Source organism: Salvia hispanica, chromosome 4 (assembly GCF_029641045.1).
Source record: "Salvia hispanica isolate PSC_SH4W2 chromosome 4, Shi_PSC_v1, whole genome shotgun sequence".
NCBI classification, from domain to species: Eukaryota; Viridiplantae; Streptophyta; class Magnoliopsida; order Lamiales; family Lamiaceae; genus Salvia; species Salvia hispanica.
The window spans coordinates 13,384,755-13,390,977 of record NC_142695.1 but is presented as its reverse complement, the minus strand read 5'-3'; positions in this window follow the sequence as shown (position 1 = coordinate 13,390,977).

Sequence of the window (6,223 nt, the reverse complement as noted above, 5' to 3'; positions counted from 1 at the left end):
CTTTAGGGGATATCAAAGTTGAGCATGCCATGTGTGATCTAGGGGCGTCAATAAATGTTTTACCTCTTTCGATCTATAAGAAATTGACTGGGGTAAGAATGGTTGCTACCAAGGTAGTGATCCAGCTAGCAGATAGAACTTGCATTTGCCCTGAAGGAGTGCTGGAAAATATTATAGTCAAAGTGCATGAATTTCTATATCCTGCTGATTTTTACGTGATCAAGATGAATGATAATGAGTCTGCTGAGTCTAGTGGGATACTTTTGGGGAGGCCATTTTTGCGTACGGCTAAGACCATTATCGATGTGTTTGATGGAACAATTTGCTTGGACTATAATGGGGAAAAATATATCTTTAGCATAGATGAGGGGATGAAAAGACCTTTAGATGTTGAGAATCTCTACGCTATTGATGTTATTAACCCTTTAGTCCAAGAATATCTTGAGACAGAATTGATACAGGAACAAATCGACAACTCGGAGTTGAGCCATTCGATTGACAAGGAAGTTGTGGGATGGTGTGCAGCAGTGAACACAGAAGAATTGACAGATGAAGAGCTCACAAAGGCCATTATGGAATTCTGCAGAAGTCCAGAATCAGCTAGGTCCAAGGGATCAGCTTATGTGGCCAGCTTAGAAAAATCTCCTGGGTCGGGGAAAGAGACTTTACCGAAAATTTCAGAAAAAAATCCCTTGCCCCAGGAGACGAATGGAACGAAAAAAAAGAGCTGAAAACACTTCCACCGGGCCTTAAGTACGCTTACTTGGAGGAGGACGAGACATTTCCAGTAATAGTCAACAGCAACTTGACCAAGGAACAAGAGAAGGAGTTGTTAGAGGTCATCAAAAGGAACAAGAAGGCAATAGGATGGACTCTCTCAGATTTGGTGGGAATAAGTCCGGATCTTTGCATGCACCACATCCGTTTAGAAGAAAGTGCAAAGGCTCATCGAGATGCACAACGAAAGCTGAACCCAAACATGCGAGAGGAAGTCTTAAAGGAGGTATTGAAGTTGCTTGCTCTAGGAATCATTTACTCCATTCCTGACAGTGAGTGGGTCAGCCCTGTCCATATGGTGCCAAAGAAGTTTGGGATACAAGTTGTCAAAAATGAGAAGAATGAATTGGTACCCACCAGATTAGTGACAGGATGGAGGATGTGCATCGACTACAGGAAGTTGAACGAAGCCACAAAGAAGGATCATTTTCCTTTACCTTTCATTGATCAGATGCTGGAGAGATTGGCAGGCAAACAGTATTTTTGTTTCCTTGATGGATACAGCGGCTATTTCCAAATCTACGTTAATCCAGAGGATCAAGAGAAGACCACATTCACGTGCCCTTTTGGTACATATGCATACCGAAGAATGCCATTTGGATTGTGTAATGCACCGGGGACTTTTCAGCGATGTATGATGAGCATTTTTTCGGATCTGCTGGAAGTATGCATTGAGATATTCATGGACGATTTCACCGTTTATGGGAACTCATTTGATACTTGTTTAGCCAGCCTTGATCTAGTGTTGCAGAGATGTCAGGAAAAGCATTTAGTGTTGAACTTCGAGAAATGCCACTTCATGGTGACTGAAGGCATTGTCCTGGGTCACGTGGTTTCAGAGAGGGGTATCCAGGTAGACAAGGCAAAGGTGGATGTGATATCAAAATTACCATACCCCACGAACCAAAAAGAGGTAAGAGGATTCTTAGGCCATGCAGGGTTCTATAGGAGGTTCATAAAGGATTTTGCAAAAATCGCTCAACCACTCACTCGGTTGTTACAAAATGATGTGGAATTCGTCTTTGACGAAGGATGCGAGAGGGCGTTCCAGCTGCTGAAGGACAGATTAGTATCAGAACCAATAATCAGGGCACCAGACTGGAACCATCCTTTCGAGATAATGTGTGATGCAAGCGATTTCGCTGTGGGAGCCGTCTTAGGACAAAAAATTGATGGAACAAGCTATGTGATTTTCTATGCTTCCAAAACACTAAATCAAGCTCAGAAGAATTATGACACCACGGAGAAGGAAATGTTAGCCATCGTGTATTCCTTTGAAAAATTCCGACCCTACCTTCTTGGGTCAAGGGTTATAGTCTTCACAGATCACGCAACAATAAAGTACTTACTGGCTAAGAAGGAGTCGAAGCCAAGGTTAATCCGTTGGGTGTTACTTTTACAGGAGTTTGATTGGGAAGTACGAGATAAAAGAGGAACGGAGAATAGGGTAGCAGATCATTTGAGTAGAATCTTCCAAGGAGAAACAGAAGAGGCCATACTCGATGCCTTTCCCGAGGAACATTTGTACCTTTTGGAAAAATTTCCTAGACCACCTGACTGGGAAGCAGTTTTGGCCTTGACCGGTCTAGGGGAATCGGATAAAGGGAAGCGCACGCTGAATGCAGAACCGTGGTTTGCTGAACTAGCCAACTACTTGGTCACGGGAGAGATGCCGATTTCAGAAGAAGTTTCCCGGGCCCAGAGGATGAAGATTAGAAGCGAATCCAAATTTTATTTTTGGGATGATCCTTACCTGTGGAAAATGTGCTCAGATCAAGTGATTAGGCGCTGCATTCCCGAATGGGAACAAAGAGATGTGTTAAATCATTGCCACGCGTTAGCATGTGGAGGCCACTTTGGGCCAAGGAAAACAGCGAGGAAGGTTCTAGACAGCGGATTTTATTGGCCAACATTGAATAAGGATGCTTTCGAGTTTTGCCAGTGTTGTGAGAGATGCCAGCAGACAGGGGGAATTTCAAGGAGAGATGAGATGCCTCTGATCCTAGTGATTGTGTGCGAAATTTTTGATGTGTGGGGAATGGACTTTATGGGACTGTTTCCGTCATCCTGTGGGAATACCTACATATTGGTTGCAGTGGATTATGTATCTAAGTGGATAGAAGCTAAGGCCACCACAACTTGCGAATCGAAGGAGGTGGCGAAATTTCTCAAGGATAATATTTTCAATAGATACGGAGTTCCTAGAGCCATCATCTCAGACCAAGGAACACATTTCTGTAATCGCACCATCGAGGCTTTGATGAAGAAATATGATGTACACCATCGAGTGTCAACTCCTTACCATCCTCAGTCTAATGGCCAGACCGATATTTCTAATCGCGAGATCAAGGCGATATTGGAGAAAACAGTTAATCCGTCAAGGAAGGACTGGAGCAAAAGACTCGGGGACGCATTGTGGGCCTACAGAACTGCTTTTAAAACACCTATTGGAATGTCACCTTACAGACTTGTGTTTGGTAAGATGTGTCACTTACCTGTAGGTATTGAACACAAGGCGTACTGGGCAGTGAAAGGAATGAACATGAAGCCGATAGCTTGCGAAGAAGAGAGAAAGTTGCAATTGCAAGAGTTGGAGGAACTTCGGCTGGAGTCGTTTGAGTCTGCCATGTGGTACAAAGAAAGAACGAAGTTATGGCATGATAAAAATCTCCGGGTCAAGGAACTTCATGTGGGACAGAAGGTGCTCCTTTTTCAGTCTCGGCTTAAGCTAATGCCAGGGAAACTGAAGTCTAAGTGGATAGGCCCATACACCATCGTTGGCATCCGAGCAAATGGAGCAGTGGAGATCCAGGGAAGTACTCCAAACTCTGTTCCTTTCCTTGTAAACGGTCATAGAGTGAAAGTCTATAGGGATAATTCCGAGTTGTGTGTTGTGGACGAGATTCCACTACACACACTCCCTATTATTGCCTAAAGGGACGGGGGTAATTTCCGATGAATTCCTGGGTCAAGGAGTAAGTTAATGATTTTGAAAATTCAAAACTGAACCAGGGAATCTCGGAAATACAACACGGATGTAAATACTTTAATTGTTTTCTAATAAAAAAATAATAATAAAAAAATATATTTTTCGAAGCCCCAAACTCCAAGGGGAACCCATATTTTATGCCATGACCTCGACCTAGGGGTCTGGAACCTTCATTTTCCTTATTTTGTAGGGCATGGTCGAGGGAATTAGCCAGGAGGAGAATCTGAAGGAAGGAGTCAAGGAGGGAAAAGATATTTCGAATTTCAAATTCTGGCCGATAATTATGGGAGACGTACGATTGCTTACATCACGCCTGCAACCGCACCATCTTTTCACCAGAAAAGCAACCGTCGTCCTTCTCTCTCCAGTCATTCCTAATTAGACAAAATTTGTGTTTGCTCTTCCTTCTCTCTTCATTCATTCTCTCTCTCTAAAAACGGATGAAACCCTAACCAAAAATCGCCCAGTTCTTTTCATTTTTTTCAGATCTACACCGATGGATTCTACCAAGGGCACTGAGTATGACCCAACCTTATTGGCCGAGTTGACGCAGAAGGTGGGAAGTATAGAGAAAGCAAAGGAGGTGTATGCCCTATTCGCCGCCAGTCTAATGCCGTTTGCGCCGACTGCCCCGTCACTGACAATTCCGGCAGATTCGGCTGCGAAATCGGCGAATCTCTCTGAAGAAGGATCGCGAGTCGCTGCACCACCGCATGCAGAAACCGTTTCGCAGAAGGCGGAGGAAGAGGAGGCATTACACAAACAGTCGGAGGATGGTGAACCGACACATGACGAGACCTTGGTGGAGCCAGAAGGGAAAGAAACTGAGAGCCCTAATCTTGAGGGTAGGGAAATGTGTGAGGGGGAAACCCCTATTTCTGTTGAAGTTCGTGAGGGGGAAACCCCTGTTTCTGTTGAAATTGCTGAGGGGGAAACCCCTGTGTTTGAGAAGCCTGTTGAGGGGGAAACCCCTATGTTTGAAAAGACTACTGAGGGGGAAACCCCTACTTTGGAGAGAATTGCTGAGGGGGAAACCCCTATTCTGGAGACGGGGGATGGAACCCCGGTTGATTTCGGGGATGCAACCCCTGAGTTCGTGGAGGAGGGGGCAACCCCAGGAGATGTCAGGGGGGAGAACCCCATTTATATCGAGGGGGCAACCCCAATGTTGGTTGAAGAGGGGGAAACCCCAGAAAAGCTTTTGGCGGAGTCAGATTTACATTCAACGGAAGTACCGGAGCCCGAGGAAGGGCTGAAACTGATCGTGGACCTGGTTGATGACCAGGAAGAAAGTGAGCCCAAGGTTGATGAGAGGGCAGAAAGGAGGCGCACTAGGAGAAGCCTCCTTGATGAGGTCGATGACTACGTTCCTGACGCAACAGAGGCAGAGGCGCGCTTGGCCAAAGAAAAGGCAAGAAAAGGAAAGGCGCTGGCGACTACATCCACCCGGTCAAGAAAAGCTCCATCCGTCCAGGAGGTCGAGGAGACACTTTCCCCTGTGACCGAGGAAACCTCTGTCGAGGAGCACGATGAGCCCATCCCTGAGCCCAGCTATAACTCTGAGGAGGTTGAAGAAGAGCCGATTCCCGGACGCCCGGTGATTTGGCTGACTAAAAGTTTGCTAGAGGAGATGAGGCAGTTCGATGATCAAAAGAGGATCGCGGTATACAAGGAGAGATGTAGCGCCGGAAAGATGGCCAAGTCAGAAAAACAGTACAGCAAAAGGGAGCTCAAGATGATTGCATGTGATAAAGAATTCCGCGCCTATATCCGAGCAATAGGATTTGAGAGGCTGTTGCAGCACAGCCAAGAGAGGGTACCAGTGGATCTAGCAAGGGAGTTTTTCTCCACTTTTCGTTTAAAGAATACCACTGACCTGGACGCGGATTCTATCACATTCAGGCTTTTCAATCAGGAGCACGAGTTGAGCATTAGGGAGTGCTCCCTACGGATGGGGTTGTTCACCAAGGCATAAGATGAAGAGGGAGCATGGAACGACAGGATGGTCGGGATGCCGAAAAACACGTCTGGTTTCAAAGTACAGACAGCATGGGAACTGGTCACGCACTCTAAGTCAGGGGCGTTTAAATCCAGCTACTCCAAAGCTTCCCACATCGAAGACCGGATCCTCCGTTTTGCTCAAACATTTGTCAGCTACAATTTGATGGGCAGTGCGAATTCAGCTCTTACTACTACCGATCTCTACTTCACATGGTGCATGGCGAAAGGTGTTAAGGTGCCCCTCGGATATTGGATGGGGCAGGCGTGCCACCAGATGACGAGCAACCCGGGGCGTCATATGTACACCTGCCACCTCATCGGCGCTTACCTCCAGAGAAATATAGAAATGAGAATTGCCAAGGCCGCTCCGCTAGTAGTCATGTGCGACCCCCCAGAGGTGTTTAGTGTTGATTATTTCTTCAACAAGGGGTTGCTGCAGACTCAAGGCACCAAAAC